The sequence below is a fragment of the Spermophilus citellus genome, assembly GCF_964194105.1.
Source record: "Spermophilus citellus genome assembly, chromosome: 8".
Taxonomy (NCBI): Eukaryota; Metazoa; Chordata; class Mammalia; order Rodentia; family Sciuridae; genus Spermophilus; species Spermophilus citellus.
In genome coordinates, this window is record NC_138189.1 from 47,771,391 (window position 1) to 47,798,488 (window position 27,098).

The following is a 27,098-nucleotide window of genomic DNA, read 5'->3' on the forward strand; positions in this document are numbered from 1 at the left end:
AATTTGATATACATGACAGCAGAATGCATTTCAATTCATAGTAGACATATAGATCACAATTTTTCATGTTTCTTGTTGTACACAAAGTAGAGTCACACCATTCATGTCTTAATACATATACTTAGGGTAATGATGTCCATCTCTTTCCACCATCTTTCCTACCCTGATACCCCTTCCCTTCCCCTTCCTCTCCTTTGCCCTATCTAAAGTTCCTCCATTCCGCTCATACTACCTCCCCAGACACTCATTATGGATGAGCATCCACATATCAGAGCAAACATTTGGCCTTTGTGTTTTTGGGATTGGTTACTTCACTGAGCATGATATTCTCCAACTCCATCCATTTACCTGCAAATGCCATGATTTTATTCTCTTTTAATGCTGAGTAATATTCCATTTTGTAAATATATCACAGTTTCTTTATCCATTCATCTATTGAAGGGCATCTTGGTTGGTTCCACAGTTTAGCTATTGTGAATTGAGCTGCTATAAACATTGATGTGACTGCATTACTATAGTATGCTGTTTTTAAGTCCTTTGGGTATAAACTGAGGTGTGAGATAGCTGGGTCAAATGATGGTCCCATTCCAGCTTTTCCAAGGTATCTCCATACAACTTTCCAGATTGTTTGCACCAATTTGCAGTCCCACCAGCAATGTATGAGTGTGCGTTTCTCTCCACATTCTCGCCAACACTTATTGTTATTTGTATTCTTAATAGCTGCCATTCTGACTGGATTGAGATGAAATCTTAGTTTCTTATCATGTTGGATTAGGCCACAACTTCCTTAACAAGACTCCTATAGCCCAAGTAATAAAATCATGAGTCAATAAATGGGATGGATGCAAACTGAAAAGCTTCTTCTCAGCAAAAGAAATGATCAGTGAAGTAAAGAGAGAGCCCACAGAATAGGAGCAAATTTTTACCACACGCACATCAGGTAGAACACTAATCTCCAGGATATATAAAGAACTCAAAAATCTTAACACCAAAAACATCCAAATACCCAATCAATATAGGAAATGAACAGACACTTCTCAGAAGATAATATATAATCAATCAAGAAATATATGAAAAAATGTTCAACATCTCTAGCATTTAGAGAAATGCAAATCAAACATTTATAATACTTAGTTTTAAAAAATCTCTTTTAGTTCAAGTTATGAAGTGTAGGCAAAATTTAGCCCTATTACTTTATACTGATAGAACAGTATCATCTGTTAAGATGCTATTATCTTTTCTTAGTATTTTTTTTTTCCATTCCCTTCAGCTTTCCTTTCCTCTGCTGGGCCTCATACTTGCCAGTCTCATCAGGGGGCTAAGTGGCTCTATGTAAGCTTGTCCTTGGTCTGAGCTCTATGCCCACTCTTAAGTGCCCAAAGTGGCTATAATGGAGTGAAGTCATGCAATGTTGAAAACCATATTGTAAATTAAAGAGTCTCTGTTCTTATGTATAAAAAGAAAAAGAAAGAAACCTATAGAGATAGCTGTGAAAACTAAAGACACATATAATGCTACAGTTTTGATTTTGTATTACTGTATTACAGTTTCCAAGAAACATTTTTTAAAAAAATATTTATAAAAAATGCAACTATTTTGTTTACCTAGTAAGCATTTTGGAGGCCCTTATTATGTGCCTGTCGGGAGAGGTGATACAGAAGAAGGCAGAGTTCCTATTCTTTAGCAGTTCTTAAAACAGTGTACAGTTCAGCAAAATAAAGAACAAAACAAAGAGGTATGGGAGCATTAGAAGACATGCATAGATCTACCTGTGGTGAGGTGGGTGTGGTGTGTCAAAGAGCACTTGGGAAGTATTGGTCCTGCTTGGATGTCAGAAAGTATTTCCTGCATGGGAGGAAAAAGCCCTAAAGATTGATGATATTTGTAGGTAAGCCTGTGCTGTTAGTACCCATTCTTGTTCAGGATATGTAAAACATTTTCAAAATGGGATATGACCATTCTTCAAAAACTAAGGGGGTGTATGTGTAACCCATGTAGATAGTCAGTAGTTCTTGAAAAAACATTCTTCATTTTTTGAGAGAGTGGGTGTTAAAAATTAAATCCAAGCAGTTGGTTTGAAAATTGCTTTTAGTTGCCTGTCCACGTGACCAAATATGCCATTCACTGTGGGTTTTGGTTACAGTTTTGGTATAAAACCTTACTAATTGGCCAAATATGAGTAGATACTCACTAGAAAAAATACAGTGGGTTCCATTGTTTAATATTTTTAAATCTGCAAACAAAATAAAATACTTTCATTAGCAAATAATTTCAACAAATTTGTTTTCATATTAGGTTATAGTATTCCTAATTTCAAATAAAGTGATTTTACTAAGAACTCAATTTTAATTTTATCCTATTGACTTTTTGCTCTATCTCTAATTTCTTATCCATTTGGTGACACAATGCTTGAATAGATGATGGCTTTTGTCACTGTTTTGACATATGTGTAGCTCCTTGAATTTCTACTAAGAGCAAAGTGCTACTATGAAAATACTGTAATACATTTAAATATCAGAATAAATAATGAAATGGATGACTGTTTAAAGCTCTTAAATAGATTTACTATAAATTTTAAAATTTAGTATGACCATTGTCTTATTACTAGTGAACATTAAAATGTAAGGAAGATGCTTTGCAGGAAAATACTCTTTTTTTTTTGGAAAAGAATCTGGCATATTAAATTTTAATTTAATAACAATAAATGGAAAAAATCATGATATCTTAAAGAAAATGAAGACAAATAAAATCCTATATATCAAAAATTGAAGTAAATTCGTTTTGTGTATTTTTCTAATTTTTTTAAAAAACTTTGAATCTATCTTGATTTTTATAATCATAGTCTGTATGAATATTTAAGTGTACGGAGAATATTGCATTCATGTTTGGGGGCACATACGATTATGTACTAAAATATATTAAGGTGTTTCTCAATTATTTTTCACAGCAGTTTTCTAAAGGTACAAGTGATAAGATATATATCAACATTTTAGTGCTTCTTGTTAAGAAACTAGGCTAGTTCTTGGAAATCTTAGAATTTGTTTTAAAACTTGTATTTTCTTTTAATTAGGAAAATATTTAAATGTTGTACCTACCAGATTCATTCACATGTCCAGTGAACATGTTTCAGATGTATCCTGAATTGCCTCTTTTTATCATAGTCTGTTGCTATGACACACTAAGCATTGTGAATAAAAAATAGACTTGTCAAGTAGCAGGAATTACTCAAACAGTTCTATATAACCAAAAAATAAAATATTTTTTTCTTCGTGTTTAATTAAATCTTTTCTTTCTTTTTTTACAGGAATGTTTAATTTGTTAAGTTGGAGGAAAAAACATGGATTTTTAGTAATTGAAGAACAAACTAAGGTAATTGATAGATTATTGTTTTCAGTCATATTTATTAGTAATTTAAAAACTATGTTTACTGTATTTATATTCAAGTTAGCATAATGCTTTTATGAGTTTTTGTCATATCAAAAATGCAGCACATGTTAAAATGGAATTTTATGTATTTTGGGGAAATAAATTGACATTTATTAATATAGACTAGGAAAATAAATAGATATTTTCTGAAAAAATTACAACTAATAGAGTTAAGCATACTTTATTTTGTGGAAATATGCTTTAGCTATCTGAAAAACAAATGGGCTAAAAAAATGAATAGATTTATTAGCTCTGTTGAAAAGGTGTGTATGATGTGTTACTTATTTAACTAATGAGAAATAAAGATGCTGATTTGTTTTTCAGTTGGTACATGGACGACATATGAATGTCATTTTTAATTCATTTGATTTGCTCTCATTTTCATTTAATTGTGAATGAGTATTAGGAGATAAAATATATTCATTTGATAACAGCAAGATGTTTAATATAAAGCAAGTTATTCTCAAAAGTGATGATTATGTTTATCACAAATTTATTTAAGGTAATCCTAGTGACTTGAGAAGCTCAGGCAGGAGAATCACAAGTTCCAGGTGAGCTTCAGCAACTTGGTGAGAGCCCATCTCAAAATAAAAATTAAAAAAAGGGCTGGGAATGTAGCTTGATGGTAAAGTGCTTTGGGTTCATTTCCTTGTATCAAAACCAAACCAAACCAAACCAAATCAAACCAAGCAAACAAACAAACAAACATTTATAGAGTACAACCTGAACAATTTTAGAGTATAACCTTAGGTCAGCGCATATATTTATATTTTTCCCAGCAAATCATAGAAGGCAGAAAGAACCTTTAGATTAAGCAATCAACATTCATATTGGAATTTCCTTTGTACTTGACGTTACTGAAATTAAATTCTGTAAAGAACTTTGTAAATGTCTAAAATATGAGTTATTATTAATATATATCTGAAAGTTAGAAATATCAACTTTTTCATTGTTAATATTACAGTAATTTCTGTTCATTCAATTTTGGATTACTGATATAATTGGTATATATTAAAACTACTATCAATCTGTTTTCATAGATTCTCTATTTTCTCGTAGCCTTAAAAGTGTTGAGTGAGTTAGCACTATGAAAACAGTGCACTTGCCTTTGTAGGTGGTGAAATTTTTGGACTGATATTTCATCCTTTAAATATTTTTGCCTTGATTTCTCCATCACTGCATTAATTTCCCATGTATTATTTTCATTTTTTAGAATAGATATGATTGAATCTTTCATTTGTATTTATTGGCTTATTACATTTGTATCTAAATTTTGCAGACATTGTTCTTCTAAACTGAAAATGAAATGGTTTATTTGGTACTTAATGTCCGTGAAATAAATTAATTCAGTTAACCAAAAAAACAGGTCCATTCAACCATTCCTTTTTGCTAAATAAATAAATAGATAAATAAATAAAAATTAATCCAAACAAGACTTAAATGCACTTCCTCTGGAGACATTAAAAGCTAAAGGTAAAGATGAAGCTCTAGATACTCTTGTACATATTTTCAATGAGTTATTGACAAACTCTTAGAAGAGAAAGGTGGAAGCAGTTCAGTTTTCTTGGTGGATCTTGAAACCATCATAGAAGCTGTGAAGTTCACTGGAGTGAAGGGGAGGCATTCCCAGCTCGAAGATTGAGGACAACTATTTTCAGTGTTACTGAAAGAGTACCGATGTGGTGAGAAAATGTAGCAAGATGAACTGGGAGAAGATTTAGAACAGCTCATGGATACCATGTCTGCCATAAAAAAATGACTTTTTTTAACTTGACTGTCTCTAGCATACTCAAGAATAATGGAAATAATGTTTCAGAACAATAATGGAAATCATATTTCAGAATTTTCCTCATATTTATTTTCATTAAAAAATATAAGAAGGAATTAAGACAATATTTACTGTAATGACTATGACAGCCTCCAAATCTGAAGTATTTGAAGGAATCAGGGATTTTACAATGTTGAATGGTTGGCAGTGTATGTTTTCTTATTCTTTAGTTAAGATATTATTCATATATAATAAATTCACCCTTTTAAAATATATTAGTATTTGTTATATTCGTAAGTCAGTCAGCTATCACATTACATACCATTTTAAGCATTCTAAAAGGAAACCTTGTATCTTTTGACAGTTTATACACATTCATCCCTCAGTTCCTCTCTTGGCAACCAGTAACATGGTTTCTCTCTTTGTGGAATTGCCTTATAAATGAAATCATATGTGAGAGCTTTCATATCTGTCCTTTCACTTAGCATATTTTCAAGTTTAACCCTATTGTAGGATGCTCATGACTATCTTTCTTTTCATGGGAGAATAATATTCCTTTATATAACACATTTTATTCATTCATTCTTCAGTTAAGGGACATTGGAAGTATTTTTTACACTTCTTTTTGGTATTTATCTCTTATATCCTAAGAATATTTGGTTTTGGAGTGTACATGGTAATGATAGTACACAGCAATGTGAATATCAGAATTTATAATAACTTTATACCTGGAATATAAAATTAAAATCTCTTTTTTTATCAGTATTTAAAGTCATGCTTTATCTAGTAATTTACAACTTTTTACTAAACTTCATGAAAAATTTATTGAAGTATTGTTTGAGATTTCCTGTAGGGAAGGAACAAATTCACTGGGGGAAACCCTCTCTCTTCCCACTGTGGAAAACTGGCTGTAATTACACATGAAAAATTGTATGGCAACAAATAAAATATATTACTTCATCATAAAATACTATTGGAAGATGATGCAGAAAGTATTGCTTTAATCAGGGAAAAAAAAACAAGTATTAGACTAATACATGAACTATGAGAAAATGTAGAACTCTTATGTAGTACTCTTCATTTGGGATGTATGTGTAGGCATATTTTGTGTGTGTGTGTGTGTGTGTGTGTGTGTGTGTGGCGTATTTCCAGCTTGTACTAATTAATAGTATTTGCTAGATTGTATTATTTAAAGTCCGGTTTATTGGTGTGTATTTCCAATAGAATGAGCTCATTCTTTAAAATGTATCATTCTGCTTTAACAAGCAGATAAAGTTACATGTCACCAAAATCAAGGTATAGAACATATTAATCACCCTAGAAATTCCTTCATTTCTCTCACTAGTCTACCTTTTCCTGTACCCTCAACACTGAGAAACTCTAGATTCTACTTTAATAATAAAATACGAAGTGAGGTTGGAGAAAGAGGAAGCTCACACTTTGAAGATAGACTCAATATATGAATTTGTTGTACTTTCTCTGGGCTTCACTTTCCTTGTGTGTAACATGGAGTGCATAAAATAAACTGCCATACAGTAGAGGTAGACATACCTTACGCACAATGTAAATGTCTATAAAATAAAGTGCCATTTTGTTTTGAACTTCAATAATGATGTGCTGTAGAAGGGGTATTTTCCATTGTAAATGACCCACCTTTTTTTTTTTTTTTTGAGGTGCTGGGACTTGAAGCTAGGGACTCAGACATCCTAGGTTCTACCACTGAGCTACACCCCCAGCCCAGTAAATGATCTCTTTAAATATATTTAACGAAACCTCAAATCAAACTCCCCCCCCCACAAAAAAAAAGCCTATTTAGTAACACCATTCTCACCAGAGTTCTAGGCACAAATCCTTGAAGTAATTCTTACATTCCCTTTCTGACATGTTGTATATTTATCAGCATCTTCTGACTTCTCCTGAGTACCCCCTAGGTTACTACCCTGATCCACATCAGAGGTCCCTCCTGTCTGGTTACTATACACCCACCTGACTGTTTTCACTGTAAGCCTTCCATCTTCAGCCTCCTCTGAGCTCTATCTGCCCTGGCTTCTTTGCCGGTGAAGAGTACACCAGGCTGCTCCATCTAAGATCTCTAGCCTTCTTGGTTTCTCTTCCAATTAGTTTCCCAGTTATTCATGTGGCTTACTTCCTAAACTGCAAACATACCCCTCACGACAGCCTTCCCAACACATGCTATTTAATATTGAAACTGAGAGTATGCTCTGCCCCCATCTGCTTTATTCTTCTCCAGAATATGTATCGCCATAATATTACACAAAGTTTGATTTAATGCCTCTTTTCATTAGTTCACACATTCTAAGTATCTTATCTTTATAGCATGCTTTTAGTTTCTCTTTTTATGTGTCTATAAGTGTACCACCGGCCTTCCGCATGAATTTCTGTATTAGGCAATTCTGGAAGTTGTGTGGGTGACTATATGACTACAGGTATTTTGATTATCTGGAAGATGTCTGCAGTAACTCAGTTGATATGATGATGATCCACTTTAAGTAAATAACAGTAGGGATTAAGGGATAGCAGCATATTTGATAATATTTACAAAGCAAAATTTATAGATCTTATTGGCTGATTACACTGAGTGCTGAAAGAGAAGTTGAAATCAGGGATGAATCTCAGGTTTGAAACTGAAAACCGTGTTGAAGATAGTGTATTTACTTGAGCTGAATATCCTGGATGAGTTCTATTTTTCTTTAAATTTGTGTGTGTGTGTGTGTGTGTGTGTGTGTGTATTTTACTTTACAGAAGTAATGATGTAATGTTTTACAGAAATAATATCGTTTTACAGAAATAATGTTGTTTTATAGAAATAATGTCCAGAACTAGGTATTAATTTTCATCTTGATAGGAGTGACCTCTAAAATATAAGACATTAAACAGAGGTCATGAGTTGTCTTACTGTTTTACACTTTTGTTTGTAGAATTTTTACTTAAAGTTTTGATTTGGTATGGAATTACATTTTCTAATTAATTTCAAAACCACAGTCATAAAGTGCAGGATGTAAAAACTGGCCATGGGCAGAGTAAAAGCACATTAATTATTCAGACAGTCATTCCTGCTTATTCCATTCTTGGAGATATAGTGGCTGTCACAATCTGTCAGCTGTATAGTTAGTGCCCTTCAGAATTTGCATGCATAAATGGTAACCTTTGGAAATCTGCATAAAGATAAGTCTGACATTCGAATGATAGCTGCCAGTCAGTTGAGTAGTGCAAAAATTGTTAGCTGCTACTGATACCATGAACAGGCCATGAAGCTGTGAGGAGGAAATAGAGTAAAAACAAAACAACAAAAATACTTTTCATTCACAAAAACAAAAATAAAATCCATTTCCAATGGAAGTTTTTATTTTTTTTTAAACAAAGGTCAATGAAGTCAGAACCAATTACTGAGTGTGCTGGCATTTGTATTTTTGGCATGTACTGCTTTTTTTCAGTTAACTTTTCTGCTAAAACTAGATAGAAAATGACTGTACTTACTCATTTTAAAATAAATGCTTATATTAGATTTTCATGTTATAAGATTAGTACATACTATAAAATCAGTACATACTCCATACTCATTATGATGTGCATTTTCCATTATTTATGGGTTTTGTGGGTAAACCTGAACTAGCAAAAGTCTTGTCAAAACCTCATATTCTGATTCCTGTTCTGGGTTAGACCTTCTTTATAAAACTTTTAAAAACTGTCCAATGTTGCCTGTAAGCCATGGGATAGAAGAAAACTATATGATGATTCTGAAAACTCCCTGTTTCTGCCTGAATGGGGGGTGGTATCTAAATAGAATTAGGTCTGTTGCAAGCTACAAATATTTATAGGTTGATCCTTTGTGTCATAGCTAGAAATAGTGCATCATTGGCTAACTTTTTTGTTTACTTTTAGGAGGGAAGTTTGTTCAAGATTTTTGCATCAATACATTTAAATTTTATTAAGCACATACTGCTAAAATAATGCATTGTAAGTTTTTGATGAATTTTGACAAATGTATATGCCCGAGAAACTACAACTATTTTTCTATCCATAACTATACTTATAATTTTTGTATGTTTTCTTTCCTTTATAAGTCTATGAAATCTGTTATTTTTATCTTATTTCACCAGTTAGGTTATCAATTTTATCACCTAAAAATTCCTTCTTGCTGCTCCTTTGCTATGACTCCCTGTGCCTATTTCTATCTTATGACAGCGGCAGAACTATTCTCTATTCCTGTGCTTTAAATTTTTCAGTCTCATATAAAAACATCATAGAGTTGTAGCATTTTGAGACAGACAGCCTTTACTCAGCGTGATATCTTTAAAAGTTTCCCTTGTTGAATGTCTCAGTAACTCCTCCCTTCTTTATTGCTGAGTAGTATGCCACTGTTAATGAATGTATCATAGCTAATTTATGAAGCCACCTATTGAAGAACATTTAGTTTTTTTTTTTGGTCTAATTTTTAGTAATATAAAATAAAGTTGCTAACAAACCATTCCTGTGTGTGTGTGTGGGGGGAGATTCAAAAGAAAATATTCACTTGTAGTGTGGGTTTGTATGCAGGAGCCTGCATGTGCCTAAGTTCTCATCTTTCTAGGGTCAATACCTGAGAGTGACATTGCTGGAGCCTGTGGGAAGTGTACACATTGACTTTTTTATTATTTACCTGTTTTGTTGCTATGATATATTTTTGTTTCTGTTTTGTTTCTACTTATAGTTCCATTGTTATTATAAAATTTGGTGCTGTGAAGAAAAATTCATCTTGTTCAAAGGCTAGGTTTTGTTCATTTTTAATAGTATACTGACTATGGCAAGATTTGCTTTTATTGGTTTCTGAATCTAGGTAGAAAAATTACATCATCTACTGGAAAAGTGCTACTTTCATGATTTTTTTCTTCCACAGCATTTTTTTTTCTTTTTCCTTTTGTAAGTATCTTATTTCCTGTAGTAAATTAGCCACAGGAATGGTACCTTCACTATTGTTTTGTGCTGGATGCCACATTGCATGTTTTATTTAAACTAATGCTCATGACTAAACTAATGCTCATTTCAAGTGATTTTAAAATATAATCACCCTCATTGAGAAAAAAATTTACTGTATGTTCTGACAAATTTAGTCATAGAAAACTCCATAAATTGCCATGCTTGTTGGTACACATCTGTAACCCCAAGCGATTCTGATTCTGGAGGTTGATGCAGGAGAATACCAAGTTTGAGGCCAGCCTTGGTAATTTAGCCAGAACCGTCTCAAAAGACAGACAAAAAAACGAAAACAAGACAACACATATCTAAATCATTAATTTGGGAAAGAAAAATACCAAAAATTAAAGATATTTTACATTGGATATTAAGAACAGGGAACAAATAAACACTAAGTTATAAAAATATTAGTAAATATTATCATGTTCTGTCCATTGAATGTCACAGTAAAGTTTCTTTGTGTATCCAAGAGTCTGAGACATCTGCAATTTACAAATATGGGTCCTGTTAGGAAGAAGTGGAGATCATGCTGTCTTCACTCTAGGCCTGGTCTTCCTATTAACTTGCTGTGAGACCCAGGGCACGTTACATAATCTCTCTGGATTGTAGTATTCTCATTTGTCCAATTAGTGAGGGCAGCATTAGATTATCCATAAAGGACCTTCTTACTCTAAAAAAATATGATGGTGCAATTTTGTGATGATCTTGTGTCACTGAGAGGAAAAAGTTTGCATGTATGTGTGTGTGTGTGTGTGTTCTGTTAGAAGTAAAACATACATACATGTTATATGATTTTTAAAAATACTAATAATTTTTAAAAACAGTTTGGTGCTCAAATAGAATTTCAAAATATTTGAGAAAACTTGAACATTATGAAATCATTAATGTTTTTTGAAGTTTAGTATTAAGAAAAATTATAGATGTAAATTAGATTAAATGCATGAGAAAATGAAAACTCCTATTTTCATTATTTATTATATTAGGCTTTTATTGAAAATTGTAATTTAAACATTTTTCCAGAATTTTGAATATTACTTCTTTAATTAGTGCCTCCCTTTAATTATGAAACATAGACTTCATAATAAACTCTTTTTTTTAGAATGAAAATACATTTTTATATGAACTTTATATACTTACAAGAGATAGAGACTGATTAAAAATATCATTTGATTATACTCGAATAATACAGAAAAACTACTGCTTCATTAAGATAGTAAGAAATCTTATGTCTTCAAAGTAAAGAATAAAACATTAATTTTCATATATGGTAATTATTTGGTTCATATTATATTATTGTCTGATATGCATAATATATCCACTGTATTCTGGAGTAACTATCTTGATTTGGAGGAAACTGAAAGACTATCTGGATGTACAGAAACATGTACAACTTGTTGTATTATAATTTGTTAGCTACTTAATAGAAGCTTGAGGAAAAGTGGGTAATTCTTCCTGAAAAGCCTCAGGGATTGTTTTCATGTGAAAAGGATTTTACTATCAGATAAAGAGAATAGACATTCTGAGAAAATGGTCACGGAAAGAGCAAACCATTCATTATTCAATATAGAATAATGACTGATCAGTTTGGGAGGGAATAGTATTTTCCTGAATGATAGAGTATTGGGTCTAGAAACTTAAGAGGACCTTAGGGACATATTAAGAGGACACTTTTTTATATTAAAGAAAGTACCTGGGGCTGGAGTTGTGGCTCAGTGGTACAGCGTTCACTTAGCACATATGAGGCCCTGGGTTCAATCCTCAGCACCACATAAAAATAAAATAAAGGCATTGTGTCCAACTAAAACAAAATATTAAAAAAAGGAAGGTACCTAATTAGACAAATATGATTGTGGTATTAATGAGAAGATATCTTAGAAGTATGAGAGATGTATTATAGATAGGATAAAATGGCCAGATTAAATATAAAATACCTGAAATGGATGGCCAGACAGTTGGCTATAGTATTCCATGGGCTATTTGCAAACACCAGTGCTCTTAGCACTGATGGAAGTTCAAGTGGTGGACTCCTTTTACTACTCCTTCACATAAACCTTGAATATATATACCTGTAGAATTTATTTGTCCCAGGAGAAAGCCCAGTCTTTTTCTTCTTTTGAACATTATAGATTATTACTTAAATATTTTTTCACCTTTCTTATTTTTTCAATATCAAAAATATGCATTTTCTTGATTCCTAATGTGTTAGTGAAAGAGACTTTAATTGCTTAAAAGAAAGAAATAAAGAAATTGAATTTCTTGATTTGGCCTACTGCTGCCTTCAATGTTCTGACAACAATAATGCAATTTGCTAAAATGTTTATCTACAAAATTTAATTCCTAGGGAGTATCCTCTCAAATTGCTTCTTACTGGAATTTAATGGAAGCAAGCAGTTGTTTGTTGGCTTTGTTGCCAAAATTGTGAATGGCTAGATTTTCATAAAACTTGGTGGTAATGCATGTATAATCATGTAAACTTACCATTGTAAAATTCAATGAAGAAATTACATTTTGTAAGCAAATACTTCTTGTTAAATTGTATCCCGGTGTTATTAGCCACAAGTGAAGAAAGCTTCTATGTTATTGACTGCGCAAATGAAGTTTATAGGTTATTTTTTGTTTCAATTTAATGTTTTTAAGACTGTAATACACTGAAGTAGCAATACTTTTAGATAATTCAATGGTAGGTAGTTGAAAATGAGAGTTTGATATTTACTCTCTATATAGTACAAAGCTCCAAAGAAAACGAATGCTTTTGATCATTATGCCAGTATCAGAAAATATATTATTCCTAATTTCTAAAAAATTACCTTTGAAAAAATTGCTTGTAGATTCAGAATACAGAAAATATAAAATCTTTGTGGTATATATATCTTCTGAAAAGTATCTCTGAACAAAGTTTATGCAGATCATTTCTAATAACTTTGCTTTACTCGGTTAAATATGTTATTTGAGGGGCTTTCTCTGCTTAAATCTTTCCTACATGCACTCAAAACCCTGTTATGTTGTTAATCCTAGATTATAAATATAATAAAATATTGAAGGACCTAGTAGGTTATTAGATCCATTTGGCAAAATATCATAATTAATTAAAGCTTTCATTAAAACAACAGCCAATTCCTTAGGAACTTAGGCTATAAGCAACTTAGTGAGATCTTTTCTCAAAATGAAAAAAAGGGCTGGGGATATGGCTCAGTGATAAAGTGTACCTAAGTTCAATTCCCAATATAAAAGAAAAGAAAAAAAAAAAGACCAATTGTATCACATTTGAAATTGATCAGAGAAGATATCTGTGAACATTGTAACTGGAATGACATTCAATAGTCTCTTGAGGAACAAATTTAATATACAACAATTTGGAAAACATTGATATGGAAGGGAATAGCTCAACTGTTACAGTAGAAAATATAATACTGATATATTTATTATCCTGTCTTCTGAGAGAGTACATTGTGATAATGCTGCTAGACAAACAGGAAATAATGAACTAATGGATTCTTGACCAAACTAACCAGGACATATTACAGTTATGAAACTTTGTGAAAAACTACATCTGAATTGAAATCATTTTCAAATTGCATTTACTATAGTGTCCTTTAACCAAAAATGGAAAGAATTAATTTGTGAAGTGCTGTCTGCAGTGTGCCTTGAACTCAAGTGCTTGACATATTTCTTTTTTAAAAAAATATTTATTTTTTGTTGGACACAATACTACCTTTATTTTATTTTATTTATTTATTTTTATGTGGTGAGAGTATCAAACTCAAGGCCTTGCTTGTGCTAGGCGAGTACTCTACTGCTGAGCCATAAACCCAGCCCGACATATTTCTTATATATGCATACCATCCAGTCACAAGATTCTTTTAACTTTAGCTAAAGCACAAATTAAACTTTTGACAAGGTTTAAAATTAATGAAAAAAGTTAGATTTTCCCCTTTAGTATATTCAGGTTAAGTATATGTAGAATGCAGACTAGTTATAATCTCGGCCCTGTTCTGCCATTAGGGAGGATAAAGATTTTCTTTTAAGGAAAAAAATTACTGACATTGATAGAACCTTAAATTATTGAAAAATGAGGAATTTACCAAACAAAAACAATCAAACAAACAAAACCTTTTATGGGAATATGTGTACTGGGTTACATAATAACACATTTTTTTTTTATTTTCTGTTAATCTGAAAGTAGATATTCTTGTTATGATTTACATTGGATGAAATATAGCAGTGCTTTGATCTCCTACTTTTTGTGGACTGTAGGTAAAAATGAGAGGACATGTATTCCTGAGGTCCTGCATTGTTTCAGATTCTTTCAGAGCCTACCTTCTTAACCAGAGAATGATGAATTGAAGATCTCTTTCTAGCTCTAGTTTCTAAGGAGCCCTGTTGTCTGTTTCCTCACCCTCATGTATCTCTAGCTGCACATCCAGCTTCTGAAGGTGCAGGTTGAGATCAATTGTGTTTAGTTCCTTGTTTTCTACCTTCTACATGTGAATATCTCCTTTGGGAAAAAAAAATGTGAATGAGCCCCAGAAGTCCCTAATGTCCCCTCAAACATTTGAGAACATAAACTTTTTTGAGCCTCCTCAGGGCTATGTTGAGTCTCTTATCACTAAGAATCATTTCTTCAAATAAAGGTTTTAAAGATTAAATAAAAATTGCTACTTCTCTATAGTTTACTCCCAAGATCCTTTTGTCAAAAATATAATGGATGAGTAGAAAAATGGTCACTGGAGAACCATGCCATGCTATATTTTGTTCAGGTAAGTAAATCTGGACTTTGTAAGCAAGCGCTCTGTTGACATTTCTGGAGGGACCATTCTTCATATTATTTTAGAAGTCATTATCATACCCAGCAGGCTAGACTTCAAATGTTGAAATAATAAAATGATGTTGATTTTGACACATTTTACTTTACCTGGAGAACAAGAACATTGAACAATATTTTACTGAAACTGCAGTGCTGAAATTTTGTCAGTGTCCTTTCTTATATGTTCAAGCATTAAGAATAAGAAATAGTTCGGGGCTGGGGATGTGGCTCAAGCGGTAGCGCTCTCGCCTGGCATGCATGCGGCCCGGGTTCGATCCTCAGCACCACATACAAACAATTGTTTCCACCGAAAACTAAAAAATAGATATTAAAATTCTCTCTGTCTCTCTTTCTCTCTCAAAAAAAATAGTTCGAATGAGTGTGATAATTAGCAGTTTAGTAGGCAGCAGACTTTGAAATTCTAAAAAAAAAAAGATATTCTCTTTGAATTTTAATTTATTAATAAATTAATTTTAGTAAACTCGTCATTAAGTGGCACGGAGTGAGTCTTTGTAGATATATTGGCAATAAATTGCACCACAGTCTAACCTGAAGAATATGTTACTCTTTTTTTCACCGAGATGAATACTTTTTTTTTTCTGCCTTTGTCTCTTAACTTTTAAAACATGGCAAAGTTTTTCACATTTGAAGTCTTCAGCCAGACTTAGTGACTTTAATCCATGATGACCATACATAGCAAACATCGGAAGATGCAGTATTAGTTTGCGTTTCTTGACTTCTCTAGGTTTTGCTGACTTTTCTACCTTCATGACTCCTTCCGTTCTTTTCTCCTCTAACTCTGTTAGGGAGTCTCTCTTATAGAGCATCGTTCTTTCTGTTATTCTTATTTTTTAACAACATATTTGGCTCTGTTGGTATAATCCTGAAATAGGAAGTGCCATAAGCCAGGGATCTTTCAAAGTATAATACTTATTTTAGCAACCATATTAGATCTGATACAGAGAATGTATAAATAAAGAAATCTTCCTGTTTTATTATCCTCTTCCCCTTCTCTTTTGCAGATGTTTTTTCTCTTTCCACACCTGTGTCTCCCTAACTGTCCCCACCCTGTCCCCAGCATACACTTAACCCCAGTGCCTTTCCGTCTTTCCTTCTTTCTAACTGCAAAGGAAACAATAACTTACTCTAAGGTTACTTGAATTTATTCACATATTCTAATTAGAAATAAAGAAGTCCTGAATGGACCATTTATATGGGACAATCCTGTGCTTGTATGTAGAATGTATACAGAAATGGGAATTGTCCATGTATTTGGCGATCATTAAAATTTTTATTTATTTAAATGTCAAATGGTATGTAAAGTAAATTTTCAGTGAATACTCAGAGTTTTAGTTAAAGATGTGGACCATTTAAATGAACAGTGTAAAGCTCTCAGGAATATAGAAAATTTAGAAAATAATTTTACAGTAGGAATTAACATTAATTAATAAAGGGCACTGTTGACTAGTTTAGCTCTGACTCTAAACTTTGTATTATTGCTAAAGATATCATCTTTAAGACAAAATATTTTAAGTGTAAAATTTTTAAATGATAGAAATCATGCATCAGATAATAACCTATAATTATATAAATTAATCTCTTTCATATTTTAACTTGATTCCATTAATTTTCAAGACCAGTTGTGCAAGTGCTATATATTTTATATATTCAAATTATTTAGGTTTGTAAATAAAAGTAGAAAAAAAAGTAAGAGAAATATTACTCTTTTGTAGTAAATTATTAAAAAATACTAAGTGAACATATGAAACTACTATTAGTGGTTCTAATACTCAAGTATTGAAGATATCATGTGAGGTCCATGGGCCTCAGTTTCTCCCTCAAAAATAGAGAATGTTAAACTTAATTATCCTGACTCTAAATGTTTAATATTTTACATCTTCGCTCCTGCTTGATGAACTTAAAATAATTTTTGAGGGATAGTTCTCCAAAGGTGGGGAGAACTTTCATTTCTGTTTACTCATATATGATAAGTCAAATAAGAAGCTATTAGCATGACAGTATAATTTCTAAATTTAAGATATTGTGTTGAATAATGCAATGAATTTATACTGAGTTATAAGTAGAGGTAGTGAGCACCCAAGCACAGGATCAGGGAAAGAATGCCCCTGAGTTAATAAATTCTTGACAAATCAAAATAATTAACAAGCAAGCAGATATTTCCTTAATGTAGTACTGAGAGTCTATCGGCTTCTACTAGAGTGTTTAAAAAAAAAAGTAGATGAAAGGAAAAAGATACAGTTGAATTTTTAAACTTAAATTAAAAAGGTTTGGCATATGTCATATCTTCATGATTAATAAATATAGAAGGGTTAATTCCACATTGAAAAGATCATTTTAATAATTATAGAAATGAATATAATTATTATAACTGGATTTGAAAAATTAAAATGTTGTTATGTACATTTATTACCTTAGTATGTCAGACCATTGTGAAAAGCTTTTGCTCCAAACACAGACATGTGACAAAAATACAGAAAAAGAAAAAAAGAAAAAAAGTCCTGTAGTATATTTTAAAAAAGGAAAATGTATGCTTTATTTTCTGGAGGTTAGGAGAAAGTCAACTAGAAATAATCCCTCTGTTTAAACTAGGCATTTTGTAAAAGAGAACCATCACTATATATTGTTCTTTAGATTCCCTGTGAATAACTGGCAATGTGAAGCTATGGTAGTCACAGCTCTTTATTCCTTCCAAACCAGTTATTGTGCTGCTAATTAGAATTGGATATTGGTGGTAGTGGAAATGGGAGAGACTATCAATGTTACTTTGTGTTAAATTTTAATCACACAAGTTAGGACATTCAGAATTATGGTTTCCATGGGAACCACAACACTAAGCCCTGTGTGAAGGCATTACAGTGGGGGTCTTTGATTAAAGGAAAGTAAACCAGAAGTGAAACAAAATGCTCCATATGTGCAGCTAAAGTTACCCCCCAAAAGAAAGAAAGAAAAAAAAAAGTACAGCTCCCTTGTCCTTAATTATATTTGCCCAGTGGTATGTCACGTGGTACTGCAATACACTGAATGGTCTGTTGTAATTCTCTTGTGGATGTTCTGTTTTTATTGGGGTTTTAAATGATTTTTTTCTAGCACTCTGCATTTTTTGAATTTATCCAAATTATTATTATTATTATTTTATTTTATTAATAGCTGCTGACCCTGACTTTTGGGGCTTTGTGACAATTGAGTGGGAGGAGGATTTTTTCCCCACTGAATTAATTTGTTTTTAATGTGCTACATAGAATTATAATAGTAGGATTTTTTTGTTTATGGTCTTTCATTGTGATAGCTTTCATTTTAATTGAGTTTTTATCATCAACATGAAAATAATCCTAAGAAAGAAATGAGAATGCTTAAATCAGGGTGTGTAGAATGTTAAATCTATAAAAAGGTTGTTTTAGTAAAAATAGTTGGAGTGTCCAATTACTGTAGACAAAATGTGTTTAGAGAATATATACTTCTGAAGAATCTATTTTAGTCAAGAAGGGGGATAATAATCATTAAACAATTATGTTATATTCCTGTCTCATTTGAGATAAAACTGAAATATTTAGCATATACTGAAAACATTTATGTGTCATATAATTAAATACATATGCCAGCATGACTGAGAAAGGTTTGTGCTACAAAATAGAAGAGGGCTGCTCAGTAAGGAATTTTTCCTGTATTGCAATAGTGCTTTATTGAGGAACTAGTATGATTTTATATTGCTGTATGTCACCAGCTTTACTTTCTAAAGAGATCTAGTGATATTTCTGTTGAAAAAAAATACATATAATATATTCCTTTATTTTCTATATAAATTGCACTTTTAGCTCTAAATATAGAAAATGCTAATCAGACAAATATTTCTCATAAGATAGTTAAAAACTTAATAACATATATTTATATCAGGCAATCCTCATTGTGTCCAGATTTTTTTCAGTGCTAATATATGAATACTTGGGCATGGATGAGTGCAAGTATTGTCAGAGATTGGATAAGAATAGGAATGAGCAGGGTATGTCATGTTCCCTAAACTTAATCACTTTCCTTCCTTCCAGCAGAGTAAATGAAGTTTGTCAATGCCAAGAAGTTAAATGTCTGTTCTTTCTCATTAAAAAAAAATGAATTCAGAGCAAAGGGAGTCCTTTCCATCCTTTGCATTAATCTTTTTGGCTTCCATAACAAAATGTAATTGTTTAGGTGGCTTAAGCAACAGAAATTTTCTTTCTCATAGTTCTGGAGCGTAGGAGTCCCATAACAAGATATGAGCCCATTCAGTTTCTAGTGAGGACATTCCTCCTGCCTTGTATGTGGCTGCCTTCTTACACTGTCCTGACCTGGTTTTTTTCCTGATGTGTGTACAGGGGTTGAGAGAGCTTTCTGGTGTCTCTTATGAGAACACTAATCCTATAAGTGCTTCACCCTTGTGACACAATAAGATTTGGTCTCTGCCCCAGTTTCCTGACATACAGTTCCTAAAACCCTTGGAATCGCTGAAGTAATAACCAGCTTTCTCCTGACAAACAGCTTCTACAACTCCTGGAATCTCTGAAATGATTGATATGTGTGCAATTTTCTGTTTGAGATTACTGGTGTCTGGGGGCTTCTGGATAGCCTCAGGATCTGCGCTGCTTGCCATGTGATTACAGGGTAGAAATATTCACTCTCACCTCCTAGCCTTCAAGGATGGGAGAGAGCCTGGAGATTTACTTAATCACCAATGGTCAATGATTTACTCAATCATGCCTGTATAATAAAGGCTCCATAAATATCAAAACCACAGTGTGTAGAGAGCTTCTGGTTTGATGGACATATGGAGGTGCTGTGAGGACATTCTGCCTGGAAAGGACATTAATGTTCTTTGCTTCTTGTCCCATATGTGGTATAATATATCTCTTTTATCTGGTTGTTTATAAATTGTCTTCTCTTATAACATTGTTTTTTCTAGTAAGTAAGGTATTTTTTTTTTTTAAGTTTTGTCCACCACTTTAACAAATTTTTGAACTCAAGGAGGAGGTCGTGAGAACCTCTGATTTATGTAGCTGGTTAGTCAGAAGCACTGTTAACAACCTGGGCTTGCCACTGGTGTCTGAAGTTGGGGATAGGGCAGTCTTGTGGGAGTGAGTCCTTAACTTGTGGGGTCTGTGCTAACCTCCCACCCCACCCCCACCCCTGTAGATTGGGTCAGAATTGATATGAACTATGGGATACTTGTTTGGTATCTGGAGCGTTGGAGAATCTCATGGTTTGAAAAAGATCCTCACATGTTTGGTGATTAGAAGTATTGAAATCAGTAGTATGGATAGGAAATGAGGGAGAATTTTCTTTGCAAACTTTATGACTTCATTGATTCTTAAATTATTCCTTAGAGGCTTCTTCTGAAAATGTAGTTATGTTGGGGATAGGGTTTCAACATAAGAATTTTGAGGAGATTCAATTCAGTCCTGTGCCAGGATCTGTGATAGTACTGGATATATAATAGTTAGCAAGTTTTTGATACTGTGGAGTTTATAGTCCATTGAGAGACAGACATTACCCAAATAATGTGTAATTTGCCAACCAAAATATATCCTTTGAAGGAAAGGAATAATAATTTTGGGAAAATTATGATAATAATGATTATGTATATAATATGTAATAAATAGTCTAACAGCCTCATGGGCTTAGTTAGATAAGACCTCCATGGGAACTAGTGAGGAGTGTTCTAGACAAAGAAGTCAGCTTGTGGAAAAAACCTTGTCACTGTAGGGGGTCTGTTTCTGTATCTTTTCCTATTTATTTACTACAAAGAGAAATGTTTCTTTGCCTTTTTTTTGTTATTGCAGCTTACCTTTTGGCCTGCGAAAATACAAGAATAAATCCATCGTCTGTAGAAAGTTATTCAATTGATCTTTAAAGCAGTTTACCTGAAAAATTATATGATCAAATCATTTGACACTTTTATTTACCAACTTTTAAAAAAATATTTATATCTTTTTAGTTGTAGTTGGACACAATACCATTATTGAATTGAACCCAGGGCCTTCCAAGTGCTAGGCAAGCACTTTACTGCTGACCCCCAACCCCAGCTCCTATTTACTGACTTTAATTATTTATCATAAAGGTTGTCGCAGCTAAATATTACTGCTAAGAACTGAGAACAGTTTTTTTTAATACTTCAATTTTTTAAATCACAACTCTGAATAACAAGAAGTTTATGTAGTAAGTAGTATAGTCTAAATCAATACCATGTTTATTTATGTCCTTTGCAAAATGTGTCTGGTTCTATCAATCAAAAGGGAAAAATTCATTCATGTTTTCCGTAATCAAGTCAGAAAGTACCACAGTAATGATTAAATAATGGCTTAAATAGAAAACTTTTGTCCTTTTAGAATTCTAGTATGCTATTATTGTCCTCATATTACAAAAGAATATACAAATATTTGATGTACACATGAGGATATCATTAAAAATGAGTTGACTGTTTAGGGAATTGCGATGTAGATAAATGTGAAGAATATCCTTGTGTTGGATGCCACTTGATAAGAAAGTTCTTTGCTAACTATTTTCATAGACTTGATCTTGGAAGGTTTTATAGCTTCTACTTGCCTCTATGCCTCTATGAAGAGATGGGATTCATTGAGGAGGGGATTTTATGTGAGTTCTTGATGTCAAGAACCTTTAGAAATCACTGTTGCTACCTCATTATGAAGAATAAAAACAATCATGACTTCGCAGGGAATAACTGTTTCCAGTAAGAAAGGAAACATGAAATTTTATAGGCACTGTTATAATTTTCTATATGTGTCAGGAACTCAGTAATTGTAATTTGGATTATAGAAACTAAGGATATTTCGACTATATTGAAGGGGCATGGTTCTGTAAGAAATATTATTTGTAAACTCAGCACTGAATCTTGATAAATTAGTTATGATCTATCTAGTTCAGACATATATCTATAAAAATACCCAAAAGGCATTCTTAAATTGAAGATTTATGATGACAGTAAAATTTTTGTGAAGAGTTAGTGAAGCTTTTCTATGTCATGAAAACAGTCCATTAAGCCAAATGGAATACCAAGTTGTATTCAAGAACACATCATTTATTTTTGGTTGATTGGAATTCTGCATTCTCCTAAGATAAAAATGTAAAATTATATGCTAAATGTGAATAATATGAGATACATATTTTTTTTTAAAAAAATAGCAACATGATGTGCAAATTGGAATCACAAATTCTAACTTTGTTAAATTCTTATGTTGAGACACTTCTTTGTATTAAATGCAAAACATGTTTTTCACATTGCCAAATGCTAAGCTTTGTAAGTAATTAACATTACTCAGTCTATTGGTCAACCACAAGCAGAAAAAGAATGTACATCTGGTTATCACTAGAATACTAAGCCCACCATATATTTTTTTTTGCCAGATGTGACTTATGGTTACATTGTATTTTATTTATTTCAACCAAAAGTATTTGAAAAGAAGTCAAAGCTATTTCCAGGGATAAGCAAACCTATATTAAGCAGTTTATACTGTTATTCATGGGAATGGTAAAAGCATTCATACTGAAAATAGTGAGCACTGTTGAGAAAGCTCTGAACACCTGCTATTTGCATATATATTATCTTAATTTTTATAGACATCAACTTTGTGAGAACATATTCTCTTTGCTCCTTTCTTTGCAATAAATTTGGGGAAAAAATGAGGATACAAAATTGTGAAAAGTCACAAAATTCTGGAAAGCCAAGAGACCCAGCATGAGATTAAAGCACTATCCAATATACCCTCCATCTATTGGCTGTAATTATCAGTGAAACTTCTGATGCTGCCTGTGAGGATAACTGGTGCATTTAAATTGCATAGGTCAAATATCTAATTTTTTAATATGGACTACAAGTTCATCTTAATACTAACATACATAATTTGAAGATTTTTTTTAAGAGAGCTACGTAAGACATTATTTCATCAGTATTTCTTTCCTTTGTAAAACTTGCACATTTTCTTTTTAATGCTGTTTCCAAGGGCTTTTTCTTCTTCACGCCGTGTTGATAGGTCATGCACTTTTATTAAAAATTAAGTAGTGTTATGTCATTTGTAAAGTTAAATTCTTTTAAATTGGATGATTTTCCTTTTCTCATTTGTTAAAATACAGTGGGGTGGATAATGTAGTTAATAAAACATTGGTGTTATTAAATGTTCGATATATTATGCATTTATATTTGGAGAGGGAAAAAGTGGTTCAAATATTTTAAATATAGTTTTTTTTAACAAAAAAAAAATATCCTGCACAACTTACAACATGCCAGGCTAGTAAAAAATTAAAATAAAATAAAACAGTGTAAGTATTGTTCTTTACTAGGTGAGCTTATCTCCTATAATGGCCAAATGATGTCATTGGTATTTCCTTTTGTTAATAACAGTGTGCTGTGTGCCACAAATCATTCCATGAACCTGACTGTCATTAAACAGAACATAAGGTTTTAGATTTCAACTCGGGTTAAAAATAACAAACTAAAGTATTATGGTTATGATTACCTTACTGTGATTTGTATGGACATTATTGCATTCTTCTAGTATTCTAAGTCCGGCAAATGATTATACAAATAACTCAGGAGGACTTCTGTTACTTTGGTTTCAGTGATATAGTTTATATTTAATACCTAATTCTCATACAATGAAACCTTATGAGAGTTTATTATAATTTTGTAGATTTAGAAATAGACAATATTTAAGGTGCTTTTTTTCCAAACTGAAAGGCAAGCTTAGAGCCACATGGAAAAAGAAGCATTAAAGAATTATACGAAAGTAGCGTACTTTAGAAAATAACTTGTTTTGAAGCTGCAGAAGTAAATATGTCTTAGTCTTCATATTCATTTTCTCCTTTCTTGATATCTATAATGAGAAAATCGTGTCTATATGTAATATTTGAACAGTCTCAAAATACAGTAAATATAATATGTAATTCCTTAATTTGTTTTCTTTTAAATTTTATGAAACTTGAAGCTTCAAGGTCTGAGGTTTTCACAATTTTTCTTTATGCATGACCTTTTGGTGGTGACCACAAGAAACAGAAAAAAACAACTGTTTAAACCAATTTTTAATTTATGTTGCATCTTGTTTTACTTTACAAAGCTTTATAACAATAGTTTGTCTGTCATCATTATAGAGCAACTTGAAGGATTAGAAAAAGGAAGTAGAAATACAAATCCCAAGAGATGGTGAATGCTGGATTAGCTCATACGTAATGCAAATACTTAACCATTAATTTTATAAAGGCAATCATTTAAAACCATAAAAATGCATTTGGCTTGCATTCTCAAGTATAAATACATGTACTCCATAAATGAGTGAATGAATTCACTAGAGAATGAATGAATAAATGACTGAAGAAGTAACTGAAAGGATACTTTGTAAATCACGAACACAAAATTATAAATTAGTTTTCTACAACAAACATTCTGTAGACTGTATTTATGAGAAATGTATCTTGAGAATAACCATCTACATACTGTGGTGGTCTTACGTTACATCATTTCTGGAATAAGAACATGGGGCTAGTGGTGATAGAAGGAAAAGGAAAAGAAGATAGAAAAACATGGTATAATGAAAGAACCTATTTTTACTTATAAGATAAATCTAAGGATCTCAGAGAAATTTCAACAAAATGTAACATCTTGCAATTAAAAAAAATAATTAAATTAGCCATTATACTTTTCTGTAGGCTTACTTTTTGTAGAACTTTTTCCTCTGTGTTTCTCCAATGAATTCCACATTCAGTGAGCTTATTAGCTTGGACCTCATTTCTCTTGCTGGACCCCAGTTGGCCAAAGGGGAGGCTGTTTTTAACTGCTAAACCTGCACCTGGATGTTTGCAGCCCATGGTGGCATTAGTTGCTGTCCAGTTTTTCTCTTGTTTAGATGCATAAAAAGATTTTCCTTATTTCTGACTGCACAGAGATTTATTTGATCATTTCCTGCATGAGAATAGGTTACCAGAAACTCCACATCTATCTTTTACTGTTATAGAGGACTGACTTTGTACTGCAACCTTGTTTTCTGTCTTAAGCCTTATGAAAATGTTCCTTATTTTCCATTATTTAAATTGGAAATGGGATTTTTAGCTTAGATTATTTATTTAAATAAAGCACAGATGAATCAGTAATGATGCATTTTAAAATTCTTGAAACTAACATGTATGTTTTTAGATTGAGAAACAAATCTACATTGAGTGATAGCTTGATTATCCCCATCCCCATTGGAAGTTCAATGAGAAAACATTGGTTTTGTATGATGTCTAAGTAACTTTATTGCCTCCTGCTAAGTTAACATGCTATTAAGCTTATTTATAAGAGTGTTAGAATTATTCTTATAGATTGATTTCAAATAAACATTAGTAATGCAGAAAGTTGTTGATTCTTCATCCTAAAGATATTAGCTTAAAAGTCAACATAATAAAATTTCCTTATTAATTTTCTCATCTTGACTCTTAACATGTCATTAAAAATAATCATTATGGCTGTGGAATTATGATATTGGAATATTCTGCCTCAAGACTTTGTCTGCCTGGTTCATTAGTTTGCTTTTCAGTTACACTAAATTAAAATGAAGATATGTTTTAAGAGAAGAGAGGTCACTAAAAACAAATCCTGTCTTGGTGGACAATTTTTGATCTACATCAATTCATCTTATTCTAAGTTTCTGCTTTTTGTATTAACCTAGTAGGATATATATCATTCATTTTCTTTCCTGATTTGTTAGAATTAGCTTTGTGATAACTTTAATTAATTCCCAGTCCAAAAATGCTATCTCACCTGCATTCAACAAAGAATATTCATCCAGAAAAGCTACCTGTGTAGAGATCAAAACATTTTAAGCCTGGTACGGTGGAGCATGCCTGTAATCCCAGCTGCTTTGGAGGCTGAGACAGGAGAATTACGAGTTCAAAGACAGCCTCAGCAACTGTGAGGCACTAAGCAACTCAGTGAGACCCTGTCTCTAAATAAACTACAAAATAGGGCTGGGGATGTAGCTCAGGGGTCTAGTGCCCTGTAGTTCAATCCCTGGTACCAAAAAACAAACAACAAAAAACCATTTTATTTACAGGCTAAGTTATCTCATTTCATTTTCCACTCTTTCAGCAAAATAATAATAATAATATTAATAACAACAACAATAATACATAAACCTAGTTAAAATAAACAAATATTCATCATTTTTATTAAAATAAAATTGACAATGATATGATCTATAGTTTTTTTTTAGAGAGAGAGATATTTTTTTTTAATATTTATTTTTTTAGTCTTCAGTGGACACAACATTTTTATTTTTTATTTTATGTGGTGCTGAGGATTGAAACCAGAGCCCCGCGCATGCCAGGCGAGCACATTACCGCTTGAGCAACTCCCCCAGCCTATATCTATAAGTTTAATTTAAGCAAAGAATGTGTTTTGCTATGATTTTCTTACTTTTAAAGAAGTACATTACATCTTTTTTTTAACATATGTTTACATTTTTGTAAAACTAAAAGTTAGTCTGGTAGTTAATTAAGGGATAATAATATGGAAGTTAAGATTTAAAACATTTTATAGTTACATTTATCTCTATGAAGGTGGATATACTAGATTTTCACAATAATTAGTCTGACTTCTTGCATGTGCGTTTTTTTAATGGTCTTTAAATTAAAAATGAAACAAAATTGCTTAAATCAGCATTTTGGCAAATATGATGGCAAAATAAAAATTCTAGAAATGTTGTTTGTATTTCCAGTTATTCATTAGTTTAAGAGAATTGATCTGGGGAATTTTAAATAACTTATATTTTTTAATGATAAAATGGTGGACAATTTTTGATCCATGTAGGCAAAACTGTGATCAAAATTAGGAAATAATAGTGATATAATGCTATTATTGAATACAAAATCAGGACTAGCTACTTAAAAACAGACCTAGTACAAATTGAAATGTGAGCCTTGACTTGGGGAGTCAGTCTTCTTTTCTTATGGAACCACCATCCATCCCTACCCAAGGAAGTGCAGATAACCTCAAAGTGACTGCAGCTTTTCATTTAATTCTGTTCCTAGGTTTCTGGATTGGAGTTGGGTTAGAAACTCTTGCTGAGTGTCTACAGAATATAATATGGTACC

At 32.1% G+C, this 27,098-nt stretch overlaps 1 protein-coding gene across 1 annotated transcript in view; it reads left to right on the plus strand.

The window, feature by feature from the left end:
* ADGRL3 (adhesion G protein-coupled receptor L3) overlaps positions 1-27,098 on the plus strand; it is a 788,620-nt gene that overhangs the window by 165,977 nt on the left and 595,545 nt on the right. Inside the window, exon 3 of the mRNA XM_081302961.1 lies at positions 3,305-3,369. The gene's annotated coding sequence lies outside the window, so the exon portion shown is untranslated. The remainder of the gene's footprint in view (positions 1-3,304; positions 3,370-27,098) is intronic.